Source organism: Panthera pardus, unplaced genomic scaffold (genome assembly GCF_024362965.1).
Source record: "Panthera pardus isolate Hobbes unplaced genomic scaffold, ASM2436296v1 HiC_scaffold_16, whole genome shotgun sequence".
Lineage (NCBI taxonomy): Eukaryota > Metazoa > Chordata > Mammalia > Carnivora > Felidae > Panthera > Panthera pardus.
The window spans coordinates 56,601,916-56,629,140 of NW_026526721.1; positions in this window are offsets into that span (position 1 = coordinate 56,601,916).

Sequence of the window (27,225 nt, forward strand, 5' to 3'; positions counted from 1 at the left end):
TAGATTTCTGATCTTCAGAAACAATTGTGTTACATGAAGTTCATAAGGTGTTCAGATCAAAACCAGATATATGTGCTATGGTGAAGGGCTATATATGTTAAGACATGCAACTATATCTTATGGAAATATAATGCAAATGGAAGAAAAATGAATGATGTATTGTGATGTAATATTTGTATATCCATCTATCCTGGCATTTCTGCATATGTATCAACAAAGTTCTGTAAAGAGCTGTAGAATATTGAACATGTATATATATGCAGGTAGTGTAAAAAAAGTCCAAAGGAAGCATAACTTCAAGAAAATATAGATACGTTCCTCCCCCAATTATAGAACTCTTACTGATAAAGAGGCAGAAGTTGTGATTATACAACATAAAAACTTCAAACTTTTGGGTCCAAGGAAGATTCTCAGGGTAGGAGAGAACGTTTGCAGTAGCTCATCCTAGAAAGAGCGGGTTGCATTTGACCTCATGAAATCAGTACCGGTCTCACAACAGATGTGAGCTGAAAGTGTGGAAAATAAATAAATAAATAAAGACGCCAGCCAACTCCAACTGCAGGGGGGGTCATTTTTACAGGCAGAAAGTAATTATCCACATGGAAGTTAGCCAGGACACCAGAGAGAGGGTGAATATTCCTACCCTGTCTCAAAATTCTGTGGGATTTTTAATGAACACAAATGGTCATGACCTTGAGTTTTATGCTCCATCCACAAGAAGAACTTCTTGACAGCAGTGCTGGGGTGTTCCCTCCCTTGACCCCTGCTGTGGGGCACTGATTCAGAACCAAGGATTAAGAAGTCTGTGAATGCCATGAGGATAATGAGGACCCCTGCAAAAATTATTTGGTTCAATCAAGTGACTGATTTTACAGGATAGTAGCAGTGCTTTTTGGCTGCTAGTAGCAAACTGCAAAACTGCTCAATGAATTTCTATAGAGGAATTTAGTATTTTGATGACGAAGTGATGACCATTCATAAGCACTTGATACTGCTTCTGCTGCCACTTGGAATCACTCTCCCGTTCTCCCCAGCACCAGTTTGCTTTTGTTCATTAGTCATACCCTCCCTGCCTTGGTCTAATTTTGCACACATGTGTTTGATTTGTGATGAATGGATGACAGATTAGCCAGATTGCAAATCATAATTGAGCAGAGGTCCATGTAATGTAAATCACACAGGCCAGCATCTACTTCTTTTTGCCAAGGCGCAGCCTTGGAAGTTGCCAGATAAAATGACAGCCCTCAGTTTGAATACCAAGCATTATTGATGAGATGATAGACTTTCCCAGAGCTTCTTAACATGAACCAAATTCTGACTCTGTGGCTATAGCTCACAAATTACCAAAACCAAAAAGCCTCTAGGACATTGCTATAATGAAACTGTAAGGCAGAGATGGGAAAGTAACTATCAGTTTCGATCACTTACTATTCTAGGAATTATATATATATATATATATATATATATATATATATATATATATATATATATATATAGTTTTATTAAATCCCCTCAATAACTTGTTTTATTAAATCCTCTCAGTACTGAAATGGCCTTTGTCAATTTCATTTAACAGATAAGGTAGAGGGATGTTATTTCTGTGCAGGAATCCAAGCAGCCAACACCGCCCCAAGCTCCTTTGTAGTTAAAAATGTAAAACATAAATACACACACACACACACACACACACACACACACACACACACACATACACACGTACACACATACACATGCACATGCAGCAAGAAGACAAGCACAAACACAGGGTAGAAGTTCATGCTGTGCATATAGACTTGGGAAGAGAAACACTGTGGTATGAATATTCCATATCATTGTATCTGTTATAAAACCATCATAAATTGTAGCATTGTTGCCTAAATCCAGAGGATGATGTTGTATTGTGCTAGGCATTTGTTTCCGTAGTTTCTCTTGGATATGTCCCCTCACACTTCACGTGTTGCACTCTATTAAAGCTCTTTCAAAATATACTTCTTATGTTCAGTTGCTTCTAGCGAAGTTCAGCCAATAGGAGGGAACCAGCATGACATTGAAGGACAGAAGAAAGAAAATGTCAAGGTATGGCTCTTTCTTTGTGTCTCAGGCTGTGACAGTGGCTTAGTTCTCTCCCCTGGCTTCAGACTGTACCAAAGTTGTCCCTTCTCCCTGGTCCCAGCTCTAGATAGGGAACCCAACTTTGGTTAATGATCTGATAATACGATTTCCTTCCTTTGTTCTTTCAGCCTGATGGTAACAACACTGGCTTACCTTATTACTTTCTTTGATGGTGTTGTTTGCAGCACAAAAGATAGTTTTGATGAAGTTTAATTTATTTTTTCTTTTGTCACTTGTACTTTTCCTGTCATATCTAACAAACTATTGACTAATCACAGTTGTCCTAGGACCTTTTGTTGAAAAGATTATTCTTATCCCATTTAACTGACTTGATACACTTGATTACTATAACTTTGTAGTAAGTTTTGAAAAGGGGACATATGGCTCCTCCAAATTTGTAATTGTTTAAAAGATTGTTTTGCCTGTTTTAGGCCTTTTAAGTTTCACGTAAATTTTGGATCAGTATGTCAATTGCTGCCAGAATATCAGGTATAATTTTGAAAGAGAACTAAACTGAATATGCAGATGAATTTGGGTAGCACTACTATCTTAATTTCTTACTGAGTCTTTAATCCATGGTGATGGGATGTCTTTCCATTTATTTGGCCCTTCTTTAATTTATTTCAAAGATATTTGCTTGCTTTAATATTTTTTTTATTTTTTTAATTTATTTAATTTATTTTTTTAATTTATTTTTTATTTTATTATTTTTTGAGACAGAGAGAGACAGAGCATGAACAGGGGAGGGGCAGAGAGAAAGGGAGACACAGAATCTGAAACGGGCTCCAGGCTCTGAGCTGTCAGCACAGAGCCTGACGCGGGGCTGGAACTCACAGACCATGAGATCATGACCTGAGCCGAAGTCAGACGCTTAACCGACTGAGCCACCCAGGCACCCCTATTTTTTTAATTTAAAAGCATTTTTAAATTTGAATTTCAGTATAATTAGCATAAAGTGCTATATTAGTTTCAGGTGTACAATATAGTGATTCAATTGTTCTATACATCACTCAGTGCTCATCTTAAGTGTACTCTTTAATCCCCATCACCTATTTCCCCCATCCCTCCACCATCCGCCATCCCCTCTGGTAACATCGGTTTGTTCATTAAAAACTTTTATTTTTAGTTTATTTATTTATTTTGAGAGAGAAAGGACAAGCAGGGGAGGAGCAGAGAGAGAGAGAGAGAGGGAGAGAGAGAGAGAGTGAGATATGGGGCTCGATCCCACAAACTGTGAGTTCATGACCTGAGCCTAAACCAAGAGTTGGACACTTAACCGACTGACCCGCCAAGGCACCCTTATTAATAAATTTTTAATATCAAGTCTTGTACATCTTTTGTGATATTTACTCCTTAATATTTTATTCTTTTTGATGCTATATCATTTACATTATTTTTAAATTTCATTTTTAAATTGTTTACTGTTTATTGAAACACAGTTGATTTTTATACTGATCTTGTATCATGCAACTCTAATGAACTCTTTCACTACTTCTAATAGTTTTTATTTGTGGATTTCTTAAGAATTCTATGTGCAAGGTCCTATTATCTGTAGATGAAAGTGCTTTATGCCTTCCTTTCCAATCTGGATGCCTTTTATTTCTTTTTTTGACTAATTGTCCTGGCTAGAACCCATAAATACACTGTTGAATAAAAATGGTGAGAGCAGACATCACTGTCTTGGTACTGATTTTAAGTTGTAAACATTTAGTCTTTTATAATTAAGTATGATGTTAGCTGGAGGTGTTTTGTAGATGTACTTTATCAGGGTGAAGTGTTTCTTTCCTGTTTCTAGTTTGTTGAGGTTTTGTTTGTTTCTTTTGTTCCCCCCTCCCCCCCCCCCCCCCCCCCCCCCGCCAATCATGAAAGGATGTTGGGATTTTTTTCAATGGCTTTTCTGTGCCTGTTAAGATAATCAGGTGTTTTTTGTCCTTGCATTTATTAATATGATATATCACATTGAATGAATTTTGGATATTAAAGTGATCTTTTATTCCTGAGTTAAATTCTACTGGGCCAGGATATATAATCCTTTTCATATTCTGTCGATTGAGTTTGCTAGTATTTTGTTGAGAATTTTTATATCTATATTTATAAAGGATATTAGTGAATAGTTTTAATTTCTGGTTTTGTCTTTGGCTTTGTTATCAGAGTATTATTGACCTCATTGAATGAATTGAGAAGTGTTATTTTCTCTTTTATATTTTATAAAGTTTTGTGAAGGATGAGTATTAACTCTTTAAATGTTGATAGAATCCACCCATGAAATCAACTTGGCTGGAATTTTTGTGGAAAATATTTGAATTACTAATTCAATTTCTTTACTTGTTTTTGGATATTCATATTTCTGTTGCTTCTTGAATTAGTGTCAGTAATTTGTGTCTTTCTAGGATTTGTTTATTTCATCTACGTTTTCTAATTTTTTGGCATACAGTTGTTCACTGTATTCCCTTACAATCATTTTTTAAATTTCCATAAGATGAATAATAATAATCCATTTCCTCTACCGTCTTTGTTGTTTTACATATATCAACTATATATATGCATGTATGTGTTTATATATATATATATTTATATAAATATAAATATAAATATAAATATAAATATATATATGAACTGTTTCAGTGCTTTATTAATAGTTGGAAATAAACCCAACAAATTGAAAGTGATGAAATCCTAGAAGACCAAGAGGCAAGGGAAATAGGCTTACACCTTGTCTATCTCTTTTTTTTTCTTTAATTAAATACATCTTAGCAAAAGTAGATTTTGAAGATTTAGATTTTATAAATTTAAATTAGATTTTGTGAATTTAGTAGAAAAACATTACCATGAAAATATCCCACTGGCTCACCCACATATAGAAGCTCATGAATAAAGTATTTCTCATAAATTAGCTAAAATTATTATGAGTAGACACAGACTAACAGGAAATGTATCTGATACTACTTTGCATCTGAAAATAGTGCAGATAAGAGAAAAGAACAGGTTTTCACAAATAACATAGTTAGCCAAAGTACATTCTTAATTTTTCATTAATTTTAAGATAAAAAGAAAAAAGTTTTGATTTGGGACTACGATAATCCTCTTATATAAAACATATTAAAATAACCATATCATTCCAACATATTCTGAATTATGGATTCTTTTCCTAAAGCCATTTTTTGATGTTTCCTTCACATCTGATTTTTTGCAATGATAAAATGAAAGGTTAGTTATAGTAGCATCTTATCAAAAGTTGCCACCTAAATCCTTGATTCATGAGCTTCTACATATGGGCGAGCCAGTGGGATACTTCCATGCTATCTTGAATGTTGCCAAATATGCCATTGGGTTGATATCTAAATTATGTCTCCTCACAATAGGCTGTTCCTTTAGAGAGAATAGGAGTCCGATTTGTCATGAAGGAATCTTCTAGTCTTCACCCCATGTGGTTACTTATAGTCATTAATTCCCAGTAGTTGTTAAGCACAGAAGATAATTTATCTAACTAAAATGAATGTCTTATGAAATACATGTTAGAGCAACATTTGCATATAGCTACTGCCTTCCCCCTTCTCATTAGGTGAATTTATATTTAAATAAGATCCAGGCTGATGGAAAACTTAATTGAAGACTATTGTTTATTTGTATTCTTCTTTCCACTTCTGCTCATACATTCCCATCATTAGCCATTATTGAGTGCATACTGTGCCAGATGTTATGGGCATACAGAAATTAAGACTTTGTTCTCTAGGAGTTAACATTATATACCTAAGTGTAATACAATGCCAGTGACATCAGTTCCAAGTCACGATAGGCATATTGTATTGTGGGACAACAGAAAAGAGGCCAGTCTGACTGACAGGGGCTGAAAATGCTATGCAGATGTGAAGCACTTTGACTTGAGCCTTGAATGATGAGTTGGCATTTTTTGGCTTCAAAAAAATCCCAGGTGAATGAAGCCTTACAAAAACTACATTGATATATAATATACTCAGGAAAAGACTATAAGTGTAGTATGAATGAGCTATGGGATAGGCAGAAATAGGTAACAGGCTATGAGTTTTTAAAGAAATAAGAAAGGGCTTCTTTGTGGAGTATTTCTCTTAATGTGTTAAGAAGTTTAGACCATATACTATACAAAAACATGAATTATTTAAGATAGAAATAAAATACATTTAAGTCCTTAAAGTTCTTCCAAAGGGGTAATAAAAGAAAAAAGTAAATAAAGGTATATGTTAAACTCTTGGGAGAGGTATATTTCCCTTTACCTCATCTTTAGGTCTTCATAAGAGGAATAGACATTTCCATATTTTTAGGAAAGAGAAAAATGAGTCTATAGGAGTAAATTCTCTCCCTTTCTTGTCCTGTTTAATATTCTCTATTACAGTTCTCTTTTTGGATAGTCTTTCTCCCATTAAGATGGTGCAACAAGAGGCTGAAATGACCTAGAAGAGGAAGCTTAGACCTCTTGTTCTGGGACTTAGGGGGTAAAGAACAGCCCCTCTTTCCTTGCGCTTGTTGATTTTGGAATCATTTAGAAGAGTTAGTATTTCACTGTGGGTTCAGAAAAGAGTTTCTCAATCTCATTGTTCTCGATACTTTGGCCAGATAATTCTTCCTGTGGGAGGCTGTCCTATGCATTGTAAGATGTTTAGCAGTATCTATGACTTCTATCAACTAGATGCTGAAGCATGCCCCATTGTGGTAACTAAAAATGTCTCCAGAAATTTTTGCCAAATATCTCCTGAAGGAATAAAATTGTTCCCAGATAAGAACCACTTTTTAGAGACAAAGAGGGACAAGGAATCTTTCAGTCTGATTCAAAATATTGTGTCTGTCTCTTACAAATAGGAAAAATGTTGATGTATCCCCATAATTCAATTAAGTATACAATGAATATACATTTGTAAGTTAAAGGATTATATGCCATGATCAAGTGGGATTTATTATAAGGATACAAGGATAGTTCAACATGTGCAAATCAGTCAATGTGATACACCATGTTAACAAAATGAAGGATAAAGATTTTATGATTATCTCAATAGATGCAGAAAAGGAATTTGGCAAAATCCAACAGCAATTCATTATAAAAAACTCTCAACGAAGTGGGTATAAAGGGAACACTTTTCCACATAATAAACACCATATCTGAGAAACTCACAGTGAATATAATACTCAATGCTGAAAAGCCAAGAGCATTTCCTCTAAAATCAGGAGGAAGATAAGGATGCCCACTCTCACTACTTCTATTGAATGTAATACTGCAAGTCCTAGCCAAAGCAGTCAGGCAAGAAAAAGAAACAAAATTTATCAGAATTGGAAAGGAAGATGTAAAATTGTTTCCAGTGGTGACTGAGTGGCTCAGTCAGTTAAGTGTCCAACTTTGGATCTCCGCTTAGGTCATGATCTCCTGGTTGTGAGATCAAGCCCTGTGTTGGGATCGCTGCTTCGGATTATCTCTCTCTCCCTCTCTCTGCCCATCTCCTGCTTGTGGTCTCTCAAAATAAATAAATAAACTTTTAAAAATTAAAAGAATTGTTTTAATTTACAAATGATATTATTTTTTTAATTCCAAAGTAGTTAACCTACCGTGTTCTATTAGTTTACTTTCAAGGGTACAATCTAGTGATTTAACAGTTCTATACATTACACAATATTTATCATGATAAGTGTACTTTTAATCGCCATAATCTATTTAACCCATCCTCCCACCCACCTCCCCTCTGGTAACCATCAGTTTGTTCTCTATACTTAAGAGTTTATTTCTTGGTTTCTCTCTCTCTCTCTTTTTTCCCTTTTCTCATTTGTTTTGTTTCTTAAATTCTACATATGAGTTAAATCATATGGTATTTGTCTGTCTCTGACTTATTTTCCTTAGCATTATACTCTCTAGCTGTTGTTGCAAATGGCAAGATTTCATTATTTTTTACGGCTGAATAATATTCCATTCTGTATATATATACCACGTCTTCTTCCTTCATTCATCAGCCGATAGACACTTGATTGAGCTGCTTCCAAAATTTGGCTATTGTAAATAATGCCGCAGTAAATATAGGGGTGCATGTATCCTTTGAATTGGTGTTTTTGTATTTTGGGGGGTAAACACCCAGGAGTATGATCTCTGGATCAGAAGGTAGTTCTATTTTTAACTTTTTGAGGAACTTCCATACTGTTTTCCACAGAGGCTGTACCATTTTACATTACCATCAACAGTGCACAAGTGTTCCTATTTCTCCACAGCCTCATCAATACTTGCTGTTTTTTGTATTTTTGATTTCAGCCATTCTGACCAGTGTGAGGTGATATTAAAATTGTTATGGGTTCAGATCTGACATTTAGGTCTTTAATCCATTTTGAATTTACTTTTGTGTATAAATTGTAAGAAATTTGTAAGAAAGTGGTCCCGTTTCATTCTATTGCATGTAGCTGTCCAGTTTTTCCAACACCATTTATTCAAAAGACTTTCTCATTACATGTTCTTTACAATTTTATCAATAATTAATTGGCCATATACTTGTGGGTTTGTTTCTGGGTTTTCTATTCTGTTCCATTGATCTACGTGTGTATTTTTTGTGCAGTACCGTACTGTTTTGATTACCACCGCTTTGTAGTATAACTTGAAATCTGGAATTGTAATATCTCCAGGTTTGTTTTTCATTTTCAAGATTGCTTTGGCTATTTAGGGTCTTTTGTGTTTCCATACAACTTTTAGGATTGTTTCTTCTATTTCTGTGAAAAATGTTGTTAGTATTTTGATAGGGATTGCATTAAATCTGTAAATTGCTTTGGGTGGTGTAGACATTTTAACTGTATTTGTTCTTCCAATCCATGAACATGGAATGTCTTTCTATTTCTTTGTGTTGTCTTCAGTTTCTTCCATAAATGTGTTATAGTTTTCAGAGAAAGGGTCTTTCATCTCCTTGGTTAAGTTTTTTCCTATGTATCTTATTATCTTTGGTGCAGTTATAAATGGGATTGTGTTCTTAATTTCTCTTTCTGCTGCTTCATTATTAGTGTTGATTTAGTATACTGAGACATTACTGAATTCATTTATCAGTGCTAGTAGTGTTTTGATGGATTCTTTGGGGTTTGCTACATATAGTATCATGTCATCATGATTTTCAATCATGACATGGCGGCTCAAATCATGGAAGTTTTACTTCTTCCTTACCAATTTTGATGGATTTATTTCTTTTTCTTGTCTTACAGCTGTGTCTAGGACTTCCAGTGCTATGTTGCAAAAAAGTGGTGAGGTTAAGACATCCTTGTCTTATTTTGAATCTTAGAGTAAAAGTTGTCAGGTTTTCCCCATTGAATATGATGTTTACTGTGGGTTTTAATGCAAAGGCTTTATTATTTTAAAGTATGTTCCCTCTAAATTTACTTTCTGAGGGCTTTTACCATGAATGAATGTTGTACTTTGTCAAATTATATGGTTTTTATCTTTCCTCTTATTGACGTGATATATCACATTGATTGTGAATATTGAACCACCTTGGCATCCCATGAATAAGTCTCACTTGATCTTGGTGGACGACTTTTTTAATGTATTAGATTTGATTTGCTAGTAGTTTGTTGAGACTTTTGCATCTATATTCATCAGAGATACTGGCTTGTTATCTCTTTTCTTGTGTTGTTTATCTGGTTTTGGTATCAGGGTAATGCTGGCCTCATAGAATGAATTTGGAAGTTTCCTTTCCATTTCCATTTTTTGGAATAAAGAAGAATTTCTCTATTTGAGAAGAATAGATATTAACTATTCTTTAAATATTTTGTAGAATTCACCTGTGAAGCCATCTGGTACTAGACTTTTGTTTGTTGGGAGTTTTTTGATTACTGATTCAACTGACATAATTTTTACATAAAGAAAATTGTAAACACTCAACCAAAAAACTGTTAGCTCTAATCCATGAATTCAGTAAGATAAATCATTAACATACAAAAATCAGGAGTGTTTTTATGCATTAAGGAATTTTCTGAAAGATAAAAAGAAATTGATCTCATTTATAATAGCATCAAAAACAAAATACTTAAGAATAAATTTAACTAAAGAGATGAAATGTCTCTACTTTGAAAACAATAAGACATTAATGAAAGAAATCAAAGAAGACACAAATAAATTGAAAAGCATACTATGTTCATGGATGGGAAGAGTTAATATTGTTAAAATGTCAATGTTACCAAAAGCCATCTATAGATTCAATGTAATTCTTATCAACATTTCAATGGTGTTTTTTCATAGAAGTAGAAAAAAACATTCCTAAAATTTATACAGAAACACAAAAGTTCTGAATAGCCAGAGAAGTCTTGAGAAAGAAGAACAAAGCAGGAGACATCATATTTGATTTTAAGCTATGCTGTAAAGCTATAGTCATCAAAACAGTATGGTACTAACATAAAAATAGACAATTAGACTAATGGAACAGAATTGAGAGCTCAGAAATAAACCCAACACATATATGGTGAACTAATATTTGACAAGAGAGGCACAAATACTCAATGAAGAAAAGATAGTGTTTCAATAAATGGTATTGGAATAATTGAATATTCACATGTAAAATAATAAAATTGGACCCCGTCTTAAACCATGCAAAAAAATTAACTCAAAATGGATTAAAGACTTAATTATAAGACCTGGAACCATGAAACTCATAGAAGAAAATAGTAATAAATTTTTTTTGGCATGGGTCTTGGTCATCTTTTTTAGATATGACACCTAAGCACAAAACAACAAAATAAAAAAGAAATCAGTAAGACCACATCAAACTAAAAAGCTTCTTCACAGAAAAAGCCCATCAACAGTGTGAGAAGAAAACCTATGGAATGGGAAAAATATTTACAAACCATATATCCTGTATATATATATATATATATATATATATATATATATATATATATATATGTATATATGGATAATATATAAAGAACTCATGCAACTCAATAGTAAAAAAAAAATCTAATTTTAAAAATGTGCAAAATGCCAATAGAATTTTTAATGCAACTAGAACAAATAATCCTGAAATTTGTATGAAACACAAAAAAATCCCTAGGCAGCCAAAGCAATCTTGAAAAATAAAAATAAAACTGGAGGTATCACAATCACAGATATCAAGATCTACTACAAAGCTGTCGTTATCAAAGCAGTATCATACTGGCACAAAAAATATACATAGACTTGTGGAAAAGAATAGAAAGTCCAGAAATAAACCCATACTTCTATGGCCATTTAATCTCTGACAAAGGAGGCAAGAATATACAATAGGGAAAAGACAGTTTCTTCAGTAAATGGTGTTGGCAAAAAAACCAAAAAACAAAAAACAAAAACAAGACAAACAAACAAACAAACAAAAAAACAGTTGCATGCAAAAGAATGAAACTGGATGACTTTCTTATACCATACACAAAAATAAGCTCAAAATGGATTAAAGACCTAAGTTTGAGACCTGAAACCATAAAATTCCTAGAAGAAAACCATAAGATTCCTAGATGTCTCTTTGACATCAGCTGTTAGAAACATTTTTCTAAATATGTCTCCTTTGGCAAGGGAAATAAAAGCAAAATTAAACTACTGGGGCTACATCAAAATAAAAACTTTTGTTCAACAAAGGAAATCATCAACAAAACAAAAAGACAATCTACTGAATAGGAGGAGATATTTGCAAATAATATATTTCATAAGGGGTTAATATGAAGAATATGTATAAAAAACTGATACAACTTAACACCCAAAAACCAAATAATGCAATTTAAAAATGGGCAGAGGACGTGAATACACATTTTCCCAATGAAGACATGCAGATGGCCATAAACACATGAAAAGATTCAAAATTACTAATCATCAGGGAAATGCAAATTAAAACCACAATGAGATATAGCCTCACACCTATAAGAATGGCTAGAATCAAAGAAACAAGAAATAGCAAGTGTTGACAGGGATGTGAAGAAAAAAGAAACTCATGCGTTATTAGTAGGAATGCAAGCTGGTGTGGGCACTGTGGAAAACAATATAGGGGGTTCCTCAAAAAATTAAAAGTAGATCTACCATATGATATCGTAATTCCACTATGGGTATTTGCTTGGAGAAAACAAAAACACTAATTCAAAAAGATATATGCACCCATATGTTTATTGAGGCTTTATTTGCAATAGCCAATATGGAAGCAGACCAAGTGTCTATCAATAGATGGATAGATAAAGAAGACACACACACGCACACACACGCACACACACACTGGAATACTACTCAGCCATAAAAAGGAATAAAATGTTGCCATTTGCAACATGAGTGGATTTAGAGGATATAATGCTGAATGAAATAAGTCAGTCAGAGACAAGCACCATATGATTTCACTCATATGTGGAAATAAAGAAATAAAACAAATGAATAAAGAAGAAGACAAAAACAAACAAAACCCCAGGCTCTTAAATATAGAAAACAAAACTCTTTGTTGCCAGAGGGGAAGGATATGGATGGAAGAATAGATGAAATAGATGGAGGAGATGAAGAGTACACTTATCATGATGAGCACTGAGTAATAAGTAGAATTGTTGAATCATTATATTGTACACCTGAAACTAATTAAAACTGTATGTAAATTATACCTGAATAAAAAATAAATAAAATTATAGAAATAAAAAAATGAAAAATAATTAAAAAATAGGCAAAGGACCTGAGTGGACATTTATTCAAAGAAGATGTATGAAAGGCCAACAGGTACATGGAAAGATGTTCAAGATCACTTGTCATTAGGGAAATGCACATTAAAACCACAATGACCTATCACCTTACATCTGTGAGAATGAAAAAAGAAAGAGATAACAAACACTGGTGAAGCTGTGGAGAAAATCCTTGTGCACTGTTGGTGGGAATTGAAATTGGTACAGCCACTCTGGAAAACAGTGTGGAGGGTCCTCAAAAAGTTGGAAATGGAGCTACTATATAATCCAGAAATTCCACTTCTGGGAATATATCCAAAGGAAATGAAAATCTAACTTGAAAAAATATCTACAGCCTCATGTTCATAGCAATATTATTTACAATAGCCAAGACATGGAAAGAACCTTAGCGAATGGATAAAGAAGTTGTGGTGTGTGTGTGTGTGTGTAGATTGGGATGGAATATTATTCAACCATAAAAAATGAGGAAATTCTACTATTTGCAACAACATGGATGGAACTTCAAGGCACTATGCTAGGTGAATATAAGTCAGACAGAAAAGACAAATATTGTATGATCTCACTTATATGTAAAATCTTAAAATTAAAAAAAAAAGAACTAGAAAAAGAGTTGGACCTGTGGTTACCACAGACAGAAGGTGGGTGGAGGGACGGATTGGATTGGAGGAAGGTGGACAAAAGGTACAAATTTCCAGCTATAAAATTAGTAAGTCCCAAGGATGCAATGTACACACAATGGCTATAGCTGACACTGCTGTATGATATATGGAAAAGGTGTTAGGAGAGTTAATCCTACAAGTTTTCATCACAAGAGAAAAGTTCTTTCCTATTTTTTTTTCTAATCTTTTATTGTATTTATGTGAGAACATAGATGTTTACCCAACATGTTGTAATCAATTTACAATATATGTAAGTCAAACCATCATGCTGTCTGCCTTAAACTTATACAGTGATATATGTCAATTATTTCTCAAACTGGAAAAAAAACATAGTAGGCCTATGAAAATGTGTAATTGGTCAGATCCTCATCCACAGAAATGTTACGTGGTTACCTTAGTGTTAGCAGATCAGACAATGTCTTTCGAAAAGAGCTCATGAAGCACAGCCATATTGCTGAAAAAGGGGATTCCTTTTATATGACTGTATTGGGACAAGAGAGATAGAAACACTTTAAGGAAAGACTGATTTGCACAGAAGTTCAAGTGCTAGAATGATATGAGAGCAATAGAAACAGAACGATTTCAATGTTCTTTAGTCTTATACATATATTATGTCCCCTTGGAAGCTGGGCTTGTGGAGACTTTTTGCAATATGAAGACTATTATGTGTTTTAAACATACTGCAGATGGGAAGATTAATTTAAAAAGAAAAAATCAAAATATAAAAACAGTCAAAAATGAAGAAGGAAAAATAATCACCAGCTGGCAGATTAGGTATAATTATAATTAATGATGATGATATTATATTCAAAAAGCAGTGATAATAGGGAAACCACACTGGAAAAGAGAGCAATCATGAATAGTTTGAAATGTTGGCTTATCTGTAGGAGTCATATAGTTGTGTACTCACTGAGTCGATGTAGATGATCCTCATGGCATTTCATAATTTAGAAATAATATCTGTTTTTCTATACCAGTGAAAACAAATGTGCCCTTAGAAAATCACTGGGCTAAAAATCAAATTAGGTGTAATATATTAAAAAGAGGATTTAACTTGAGATTATTAGCAAAACTTTCTATATCCATTAGCAAGAAATAATCTGCTGATGACTTAGAGTTGGAGGAGACATTTTGTACAAACTGGTATTTCCAATGAAGATAGTCACACCCAGAGAGGTTACTCATCCAAGATCACAGTAAGCTAGTCAGTAAAAGAGTTAGGGCTAAATCCCAGGATTCTTGTTGCACAGACCAGGGATCATTAAAACTCACTTTTAAGGTAACAACTTTTAAGAATCATCAGGTGAAATAAAGGGAACGCTTTTTTTTCCCCTCCCACTGGGGAAAAACAATAATATTTTTATTTCCTTTAGAACCAGTAGTGGTTCTCTAATTTGTTATCTAAGGATAGATCCTCTCCTTGAACTTGCTGGAATTGCAGGAGAGGGGAATGAGTGTATCCTAAATAACCTAAGATGTTTAAGAATCAGGTATATTACTAAAATTGTATAATTTCTTTTCAAAGATCTAGAAAATTGCAGGATATCAAGTCATGAGATAGATGTTTTGTTTGTTTGTTTAAAGTTTATTCTCATTTATTTTGAGAGAGAGAGAGCAAACAGGGGAGGTGCAGAGAGAGGAAGAAGAAGAGAATCCCAAACAGGCTCTACACTGTCAGCGCAGAGCCTGACATGGGGCTCGAACCCACAAACTGTGTGATCATGACCTGAGCTGAAATCAAGAGTCGGATGCTTAACCGCCTGAGCCACCCAGGTGCCCCAGAGATAGAAGTTTTAAGCACAAGAGAGTCTGTATGATAAAGTAAACAAGATGTCCAGATAGGTAACTCCAGGAAGCTAAAATCACAATCTCTCTAGGGGTGCCTGGGTGGCTCAGTCAGGTAAGTGTCCAAACTCGGCTCAGGTCATGATCTCACAGCCCGTGAGTTCAAGCCCCTTTTCTGGCTCTGTGCTGACAGCTCAGAGCCCAGAGCCCACTTTGAATTCTGTGTCTCCCTCTCTCTCTGCACCTCCCCAGCTTAAGCTCTGTCTTTCTCTCTCCTTCAAAAGTAAATAAACATTAAAAAAATTAAAAATAAATAAAATCACAATCTCTCAGGATTACTGTATTTTCTATTAAGTAAACTAACACATGCAATGCACTTAGAATAGTACTTGGCACATAGAAGTTACCATATAAGTGTGTGTCGTTGTTGTCATGAGATTTATGATCAACACCTTCATCTTGCTTTCTAATGTTCTCTTTGGTGCCCTGAGCCTGACATGGCTCCAGGAGATGGAGAGTTTCTAGCATGTACATTGTGTATCTCTAATGCTGAGTACTTAATCTGCCATACAACAGATAATCAAAGGTTGCTTACTGAGTGAATACTGTTGAATACTGTCACAAGGGGCCAGCTTAACATATCCCTTTCTGTGTAAGATAAACCAAAATATGACAACTGTGAACTTAGTCAAGTTGCTATAAAGAGCTTAAGCATTTAAAAGAAAGGAAAGTAATGTAAGTGAACAAGAAAAATTTTACCCCAGGAAAGACCACAAAAATGGAAGAGGATGGGATTTGTTATGAGGTATACATTCATGGCTCTCATACATGCATGTAGTAGGCTGAATAGCAGATCCCCAAAGATGTTAATGTCCTAACCCCCAGAACCTGTGAATATTTTATCTTAAATGGTGAAAGGAACTTTGCAGATGTGACTAAATTAATAATCTTGAGGGGCGCCTGGGTGGCTCAATCAGTTGAGCATTTGACTTTGGTTCAGGTCATGATCTCATGGTTTGTGAGTTCAAGCCCCACATCAGGCTTTGCGCTGACAGCATGGAGCCTGCTTCAGATTCTGTGTCTCCCTGTCTATCTGCCCTTCCCCCACTCTCTTTCCCAAAAATAAATAAACATTAAAAAATATTAAAAAAAAAAAGAATCTTGAGATGGGAAGCTTTCTTTGGATTATCCAGGATGACCAGTGTAAACACAAGGGTCCTTTTAAGAAGGGGGAAGGAGGATCAGAATTAAAGAGGGAAGATGTAAACATGGAAGCAGAAATCAGGGAGGAGACAGGATGCTACGCTGTTGGCTTTGAAGATGGAGGAAGGGGCCATGAGGTGAGCAATGTAGCCAAATTCTAAAAGCTGAAAAGAAAATGGAGTGGATTTTTCTCTAGGGCTTCCACAAGGAAACAGACCTCCCAGCACCTTGATTTTATCCCATTGAAACTGATTTTGGACATCTGACTTCCAGAACTATAATGTAATAAATTTGTGTGATTTTAAGCAACTCCATTTATAGTAATTTTAAAGGAGCAATAAAAACCTGAAAAAATGCAGAATCTCTGTATACTAATGCATATAGATCGTAATATGAAGTAACTAAGCTTTATGGCTTTGTAGTTGCAGTTCAGGCATCTGTGTGTCCATCCATCTCATTGTAAGAAGGTGCCTTCCTTCTTTCCTTCCTTAGCTGTGTTTTAAATGTACATTTGTACATGAAACCTGATTCTTCCCAAACCTCATCAGCCTGTGAACACTGCTAGAGCCATGGCAGTTGTAATTCAGGATTCACTGGTCCTTGTTTCCCCTTTGCAAAGTTTCCACATCTAAACTCTTCCTTGGAGTTTCCGAAGGTTGCTTTACATTTGTTCCCTAAACATTACAGTTCTGCTGGGGGTTATACTGCACTTCGGAAACCATCATACTCCAAAGGGTGTTTCCAGCAGACACATTTGTGGCTAGCATATACTGTGCTCTGCCCTACATGCCACAAAATGCCAAACCTGGTCAGTGTCACAGTTGGCAGGTGAGTTTTTAGGGAGAAAAAATAGCTCTTCTTAGTACTCTGTGGTAAATGAGTCCCAAGGCAGTGCTCCCAATATCTGATAGAGTTTTTAGGGAGATGGTTGTTTTGTGTTTTATTTATGTCCCTCCTGTTATCCATGGGGTCCGAAAATGAATTCAAGTTGGCGATGCCTATGAGACAATGTGAATCAAGACTCCATGTCGTAGTCATAATTGCCCCGTTCCCTTGAGAACCGTGACATTTGTACTGCTTCTAACTCCTTTACCTTCCATCCTTCTTTCTCTGGGAAGCTTTCTCTCCCAGAAGCTAGCTCACTCATTTTCCAAATGCATTTGTATTCAGTCTTTTTTGCTCCATCTAGAAAGTCGTGGTTAGCTTTGAATATGCCTTGAAGTCTCTCAGGCCTCATGAAAATCAACTTTGGGGAGGGTTTTCTCTACCTGTTCACCAGTTATGACATAATGCCACTTGGACTCAGCATAGATTCATCTTTACCTCCATTTTTATGCTTGCCTAAGCCTTATATATTTTCAGTGACCTGGGAGTGACTGTTTAGTCTGTTGTCTTACAGTGTAAACCAGGATTAAAATACAGATCTACCTGAAAAGACTGCCATATAAATAGTTTTGTGTCTGAAAAATGTAATCTATTTTAAGTCTTTGGATCTGGGTTTTGTTGTCACAAAATAAAGAATCCAATCCACCTGGTGTGTATGGTGTTGGCAAGAGTTGTCGTCACCTACAGGATTTGTAAGAAATGTTTATCCACCCCAAATAGGAGGAGTGGATTTGAGGTCTGCCCTGATTAGGTTGAGCCTGAGTAAATAACCAGAAATGTTAACTGTGGCCATGGATGGTTGGTAAACAAGAAGTACTATCAGTGCCTTTGATTCTTTACAGCCAAAAGAGCTTGTTTGAAATAACAACTTCCATTTTGAACTAATTTAAACTAATACCTATTTAAATGAATAATTTCAACTTTGTATTATTGCTCAGACCTGTTGTGAAAACTTAGGGGTGAACAATGGTTATTCCATACTTTACTCAGAGAAATTGCTATCTTCTCAGCAAAAGCATTAAGCTCTGGTAACAGATCTGTCTCTGTATTGTTTTTGTTTACTTGTTTTTTAATTTTTCTTCTTAAAGATTTTTTTAAAAATTTTGTTTAACATTTATTTATTTTTGAGAGAGACAGAGCATGAGCAGCGGAGGGGCAGAGAGAGAGGGAGACACAGAATCCGAAGCAGACTCCAGGCTCTGAGCTGTCAGCACAGAGTCAGACATGGGGCTCAAATTCACAAACCATGAGATCATGAGCTGAGCAGAAGTCAGACTGAGCTAACCTACTGAGCCACCCAGGAACCCCTTTAATTTTTTTTAAATATTTATTTGTTTTTGAGAAAGAGCACAAACAGGGAGGGGCAGAGAGAGAGGGAGACACAGAATCTGAAGCAGTCTCCAGGCTCTGAGCTGTCAGCACAAAACCTGACGTGGGGCTTGAAATCATGAACCCTGAGATCTTGACCTGAGCTGAAGTCAGATGCTTAACTGACTGAGCCACCCAGGCACCCCTCTGTATTGTTTACCTATTAACACATAATAAACTTACCAAATATTACTAGCTTAAAACAACTAAAAAGTATTGTCTCACACAGTTTCTAGGGTAAAGAAGCAGCTTAGCTGGATAGGGCTGACTCAGAGTCTCTCATGAGTTTGGCCAACTATTGTTCAGGGCATGATTCATCTTAAGACTTGACTGGAGATGGAAATTCTACCTCTAAAGTCACTCAGATGGCGTTGGCATAAAGCTTCACTTTCTTACCAACTGAGCCTCTCCACTGGGGTGATCATGACTTGGAAGCTGGCTTCCGACTAAGTGAGTAGGGGGTGGGACACAGAGAGAACTGACCTTTATGACTTCCATTTCTGAGTCACATATCATCACTTCCACATATTATATTCACTAGAAGCAAATTACTAAGTCAAGCCCACACAACAGGAGGAGCTGTGTAAGGGTGGGATCATTGGGTGCCCATCTTGGGTGGTGGCTACCACAATCAACCAACTTGCTAACTGAATGTGAACAAAGCATTATGCCAGTTAGAGCTTTTGTTTTTTTTTCTCACAAGTTCAAGGATTATAATAGATAATCTGTATGTATTTGGGCTCTCAGAGATGCTAATATGCTGGAGAATAATTACAGAGTGGGAAACTTGGGCAGAAACATACTCAGTAAATGGGAGAATTTAGCTGTAGGGCCTTTACCCCAATTCCCCAAAGCAACTGATGAATTTTGTTTTTGTTTTTTATCATCTGAATCATCTTCCAAAGATGCTGTCCAATGATCAACAGCAATTGTTAATTAAGTATCATAGATTATTTTACATATAATTATTTAAGAATCTTTTTTTTCAAATTCCCTCATCTTACCACCAAGGAAAGAAACTGAGATCCAGAATTATTTCATATGCTATTACAAATCACAAGACTAATTAATTGGCATTTATCTTCATACAATATTGTGTGCAATAGGACTATTGCACAGTAAGAAAGTAAGAAACAAAATAAGAAAGAAAACAAAAGTAAGAAAACAAAATAAATAGCATGTATAGAGAATCCTCCTAGGTGTTCTTTTAATCCTCCCAACAATCTTAGTGTGGTAGAACCAGAATAATTTGCTTCTGTCACACGTAAATGCCATGGCATAGTCAAATTTGACAACAGTCTGGCCCCAAGATCCAGGCTTTCAGCACCCACACTCTGATTTGTATGGGGAGGTTGTGAAACTTGCACATAATCATAAAGCAAAGCAAGGGGAGGGCCAAGCTGGGAATGCAGCTTACTTACACAGTCATACACCCAGGGAATTCACGCTCATGACAGATATGCTGGTGGCTCTGGAATGATTCCACTCTGCTTTAAGTAGACCCCCAAACTCCAGGAAAATAAAGATAAAGAGGCTGAGTTTATCAGATCTAAACTAGGATTCTGAGTACATTAGACATTCTTAAATGTTAGGAAGTCAATGTGAACCCGTTTCTTAATTACATGTCAAGCTTAGTAATTTTACATTCCAAAAGCACAAAATTTCCTTGTTGCTATAGCATCTGTTAGATATGATGATTTCATCTTTTGTCTAACATGTTAAGAAGGAGCTGGTTTTTGGTGTGGGATAAAATGATGATGGGAGCTTGGTTTGGGTTGACAAACACTAGTCTCAGTGAACACCAATTATTTCTCTTGTTTTTGTTTTCAGAGTGAATCACATGCTAGAGAATCCCCAGAATAGCTTGCATTGAGGTACACAGGATAACTAAAGCTTCTCTAAAGGCTTTTTTTCCTATATTTGTTCTGTTTTATAAATCTACTCAACAATTCAGAGAAAATTCTAAGCATACTTTCTAGTTGCTTCAGTGAAAACAACACAGAACACATAACTATTTGCTAATGCTTTGAGGAAGTAGTCCTATGGACTAGAATATTGATTCTGAATTTTCATTTTTTAATCTTTTTTATTTTTAAAATATTTTTCTTTATTTTTAATATTGTTAATAAAAATTACTACTCGGAGTACCAAAATTTAGTATAGTGAGTGTGGTTGGTCAGATAAAATATAGGGGACCCAGTTAAATTACATTTGAGATAAATAACGAATATGTAGTTTAAAATATTTGGTACGTATTTATACTAAAAATATCTCTTTCTTATGTGAAATTCAAATTCAAAATTTGACTGGGCATCTGTATTTTTGTTTTATTTTTAAAGTTTATTTATTTATTTTGAGAAAGAGACAGCACATGCACAGGGGAGGGGCAAAGGAAGAGGGAGAGAGAGAGAGAGAATTTGAGAACCCCAAGCTGACTCCGCACTACAAGTCCAGAGCCTGACATGGGGCTCAAACCCACAAACCATGAGATCATAATCCAAGCCAAAGTCAAGAACCTGACGCTCAACCAGCCAAACCACCCACATGCTGCTGGACATCTGTGTTTTTATTTCCTGTATCTGGTAAATTTAATTTGGAGGGTTTGAGGACAATTGGGAATGTTCTCCTCCCTACTGTTTTGGGGGCTGATGGTTTCATTTCTTTGGACTCCACTTTGAAATGCATCTAAGTAACAGCTGAGCCCGTGTATCTTATGCAAAAAGGTGGAGACTTGAGGTAAATAGCCTATGTTCCAACTTAGCACTGCTATTCACTCCGTGTGATCAGGAGCAAAGCATTTAAAATGCCTTGTGTCTCTCTCTTTTTTTTTTTCCCCCACTGGAATCATAGGGATGATAATACCCACCTCAGAATATTCTTCTCAGGATAAAATGTATTGAAATCCTTGATGTTCTCCTATATAATAGCCATGGAATATATTTGAATTATTGTGTCCATCTTTCTTGTTGCTGTAAAAACATGTGACCCAAATTTCTTTAAGTTCTATTTGCTTGTGGGTACAAATAGTACTACATTAATAATAGTTTGAATGTTATCAATTTCTTACCTAACTGAATAGTTAAGCCAACCTACTCTCCTGATTCTTTCTTCCATTATTTTTGGAGATCTCAGGGGGGTTCTCACATGTTTCTATAAATTGTTCTTTTCAATTTTTCCATTCCCAACCTATTTTTTAACATTTTGTAGTTTTGAGAGCAATTTTTGGTTTACAACAAAGTTGAGAGGAAGGTATAGAGATTTTACACATGTTCTCCTCCCCCCACACATGGATAACTCTCCCCTCACCCCAATATCAGTATCACTCACCAGAATGGTACATTTTTACCAAGGATAAGCCTACACTGAAGCATAATATCCTCCCAAAATCCACCATTTACCTTACGGTTCACTTTTGGTGTTCTACATTCTATGGGCTTGGAAAAATGTATAATGACATACACCCATTGTTATAATATCATACAGAGTGTTTTTACTGCCCTAAATATTCTCTGTGTTCTGCCTATTAATCTGCCACCCCCACAGCCACTGACTTTCTTGTTGTCTCATAGTTTTGTCTTCTCCCAAATGTCGTAGTTACAAAAATATATAAGTAGACTTTTCAGATTGACTTCTTTCACTTGGTAATATGCACTTAAGTTTCTTCCATGTCTTCACATGGTGTGATAGTTCATTTCTTTTTCTTTTATTATTTATTTATTTATTTATTTATTTATTTATTTATTTAATGTTTATTTATTTATGTTTGAGTGAGGGAGAGAGAGAAAGACAGAGAGACAGAGAATCCCAAGCAGGCCCCACACTGTCAGCACAAAGCCCAATTCAGGGCTCCAACTCATGAACTGTGAGATCATGACCTGTGCCGAAATCAAGGGACCCTTAAGTGACTGAGCCACTCAGGCGCCCCTGTTCATTTCTTTTTCACACTGAATAATATTCTATTGTCTGTGTGTATCATAGTTTATTTGTCTATTCACCTACTGAAGGACATCTTGGTTGCTGCCAACCTATGCTTTATCTGTTGTTCATGAGGCATTTTAGCAATGTTTGTCATTCCTCACACTGCAGCTTCTTACATCCTTGAGGCTGTCCGTCTTTTTATTCAGGGTATTAGTTCCATGTGCTTCTAAAGCTTTGGGAAGGCTGGTACAAAAGTGTACTACATTTGCTCTAGTACTCAGAACCCTAATCAAACCATGTTCTGAGGACCAGTGAGGACAATTCTCCTTTCTCCCTTGGCATTTAGGATGTCTGATATACTAATGCTTAGGTGCCCATATTTTATAGTTTTCTTTGTCAAAAAGTTCTTTGTGGAAGCCAGACCTACTCATATAAGTCTATCCTACTCTCCTTCTTCCTTCCTTTTTCCTTTTCTTTATGTAAAAATGGAGTTTAGGTCCTACTGAAGTTGCCCTGAAGTTAAGAAGATTCATTTAGAGTAAAGAACCACATGGCAAACTGGTTTCCCTATCCAGAATACTCTATTCCTTAGCCCATAACCAATTTTACTCATTCAGTGTTCAGTGAAAAGAATTTAATGTAGTATTCAATATAGATGTAGAATTAGAGATACAGAAGTGTATTTAAAAACTCAGAATCCCATGGTATTTAAAGAGAAACAGAAAAAATGGTTGTTAAAACTTGAAGCTTCAGAAATGACTTAGGGGAATATTGTGCATTAGTGACATTTGTGTGTTTGTTTTGATCTCTTTTGGGGTGAACATTAGAATCTGTTTATGCTATGTTTTGGATAGATCCTTTGGGTATAAAGTAACAGGACTTAATGAAGTGATATTCTGGGAAAATGCCAGAACTAGGAATCAAAAGCATGGTTTTACTTAGGTCAAAATCCAAGGGTATATGAATGGCAAGAACACCAAGATATGTCCTAATCAAACAGAACATTCAGGAAATCTAAATGTACCTATTTCCTGTCACTGTTGCTTTGTACATGGTAGTCTCATTTCCTAGAACAGTCTCTTCCCCTTATTCTAAAATTATCTGATCCTTCCTATGAATCATCTTCCTTCTGTCCAAATGGCCTTTGTCCTCTTCATGCAGAGACCACCATTTTACAATCCAAGTAGCCTACAAACATTTCTTTATTGCATATGCCGCTCACAATTTTAATGACTTCTTTGCATTGCATATTTCTCTCACCTCCCTGAAGGCAGGGACCATCTCCTATCGGTTTTGTATTCTGAGTGTTCCTTTAGCACAGAGCTTAGTGCATAGTAACTCTCAGTAAAAGTTTACTGAATTGAACAAAGAAAGATCGATCAGTGGCTACAAAGTGAGAAGTGTATGCGTAGAATTATTTCATTCTATCATATACATTCTTCTCAACTATTAAAAATGTTTAAAGCTTTAAGGAATTATAAAAAAGGCAATAGAGATGTGAACAATTTGATATGTCAGGAATTGAAACATATTAATCTTCTGGCACCTAAGAACTGATTCCAGCATTGATACGTATCTTTTATTTTCTTATCATGCTTAGAGTCCAGATGGATTTTTATTAGTTCACCAAAACAATGCAGCAGACTCGACTTGTATTTAAATCACTATAATTAGTTTAATCTTAAAATAAAACAAAAGAAATTGCTAAATGGGCCTGAATATTTAGTTATGACATTTTAGTGCCCAATAAATTTAAATGAGAGAAGAAAGCAATATACCTCCCTATGATCTGATGAGTAACTTTCTGAAAGCAGCAGCTGATGTTACAGACTTTACCTAGCCTTTTGGGCTCAAGCACACGTACTTGATTTAGATAAGGTTTCGTTTAAAGAAAACTTGAATGGATGTTATGCCAAAAGCAAATAAATTGTTTTGGTTCTAGATTAGAAGCCAGTTTGTCATGAATTCCAGTTTGTCTGAAACTTTCTGTTCTTTTGATGAGGATCCAGTCCAGAGGGTTTTCTAAGAAATCACTTGTCTTAAAAAAGCTGGAGGAATGAGATAATATATGAATAGTGAACATTTGTTAAGCATCAACACACCCAACACTGTGATAGCTGCTTCACATTTAATCCCCATCTAATTCTATGAGATAGATGTGATTGCTGTCCTCACTTTACATGGCTAGTAGCTATGAAAGGGGTCTGTATCCAGACCCTGTTCTCTTAAAGGCTATTTCAATTAGCTGTAGAATGCGCACACGTTGTTGTTAAAAGTTGTGATTAAAGTCTACTGATCGAGTAAATTAATATTACCCTGCATGAAGAACGCATAATCAATTAGGTGTAAGTATTGCTTTTGAACCCTGAGCAAATGTATTTCCATGAAGACCACAGTCCAGGTGGTTATTCATGTTGTGGCCACAAGGGGGCGTATGCTAAAGGCAAAGGAGTCCGTATGGTCTTTTTCCATCAGTAAGTTACCTTTGACATGTGTGCTTTGATTTAGACTGATGCCTGGGCTTGGAATTTAACCTTCCTACATCTTTTCCAGTGTGTTAAAAAGGCCTTCCGATAGCCCTCTGCTCTTTATGCCTAATTGCATCACTGTTTGGCACATTCCATGAAAATAACATGGCTTTCAAAAGGCCGTTTCCAGGGTGGGTACTAAAAAACACCATTATCATCTAACACAATGCAATTCAGTTACTTTTAAATGAGATTCTTTCTTTTTTGTAGCTCTTTCCTAAAATCTGTTGGCAAGTTCTGTAGAGCTATAAGATGGATAGACAAGAGCTTTAGCTCACAGCAAAGGGGAATTTGATCACCAACATAAAATTGAATAAAGAATGCAATCTGGAACCAACTGGCTGAAAATACAGTTTTCATCTACTTAAGATAATTATGCTAAATACACTCATTTAATTTAATAACTATATTATTATAACTATGGATTAAAAACATATGCCACAATAAAAGTTTGGGAGAAAACATTATAGAAACATAGGAAATTGACTCATCATTTAATAAACTTCTAACAAGGAGAAGAATTCATTTTAAGCACTATAGAAATTCAAGGATTTAATGTAATCTCTTCAGCTTTTTTTCCCCCCATGTGAAGTACTTGTGTAGATAATTTGATATGAGCCTGTTGAGGTTTCATCTCTCCATGTATACTTTTATAAACTGGATAGGGAAGTAACTAAAAAAGAATTATTATTAAAATATAGATTTTTATGTATGTGTGTATGTATATTCAATATTCTATTTGCAGAGTTTTAATATCTGTAATACCCCTTGAATACAGTCCTCCACATTCACATATGAACATAATTTATTCATTCAGTGGATAGTTATTAAAAGCCGAATGTATGTCAGGCATTATTCCAGGCACTTATGATTCATTAGTAAACACAATAGCCCTAAATACCCTCACTGTGAAGCATACATTCTAGTGAAAGAAGAGAGGTAGCAAACAACATAATGAACTGGTAAATTCCATGGTGTGTTAATACAGTCGACCCTTGAACAACATGGGTTTGAATTGCACAGGCCCACTCATACCTGTTTCTTTTTTGTTTATTTCTAAATAAATACAACATAATACTGTAAATGTATTTCTCTTCCTTATGAATTTCTAAATGAAATTTTCTTTTCTCAAGTTTACTTTGTGATGAGAATACAGTATACAATACATAGAACATACAAGATGTGTGTTAATCTATTGTTTATGTTATCAGTAGAACTTCTGGTTAAAGTGGGATATTAGTAGTTACGTTTTGGGAGAGTCGAAAGTTATACACGGAATTTTGACTGCAGGGAGTGTAGTCCATAACCTCATGTTGTTTGAGGTTCAACTTCTATAAATACTATTGAAAAAATAAATCAAGTTGGAGAGGATTAGGATTGCCGGGGAAGATTGCAGTGAGGCCAGAGTGGACCTCATTGAGATGGCAACATTTGAATAGGACTTGAAGGAGCAGAGCATTTGCCTTGTAGACACCTGGAACAGAGGGCTGGACACCACAGGTGAGAGAACAGCCAGTGCAAAGGAGACCAGAGGCAGAACAAGGAGAATGACCTCATCTGACTCAAGTTTTTAAAAAATTCACTTTGATTTTTGTGTTGCAAACAGACTGTGTATGTTGGGATGGGTGGAGTTTTTAGGTTTCCTAGAAGAGAAGATAGTAGCTCCTGTCAGAGAGATCACAGCAGATTCTGCTTTTATTTTAAAAGTTGAGCCTACTGGATATCCTGAGAGATTGGATACTTTGGGGAAGGAAGAAAGGAAACAGAGATTCTCCCGAGGTCTTTGGTCTGAGCAGCTGGAAGGGTAAGGCTGTCTTCAGCTAGCACAGGGAAGACAGTCAGGGTCAGAGTGAGGGTGGGTAGGGGATGAGAACTTCAGTTATAGGCAGGATGAGTTTGAGATGTTCAGTCAGCATATGAGTGTCAGTTGGGTTATCATCATCTCTTCCCATTAAGAATAATAAGCCTTGGCACAGGATCGCCCTTCCCCTCTCCCATCCATGACAGACCTTCCTGATAAAAAAGTCCTCCATTCATGCTAGCTTGATGGAACTCAGACTCTTTCTTAACACATGGACCTAGATAATCAATACTTCCTGACCGCACTT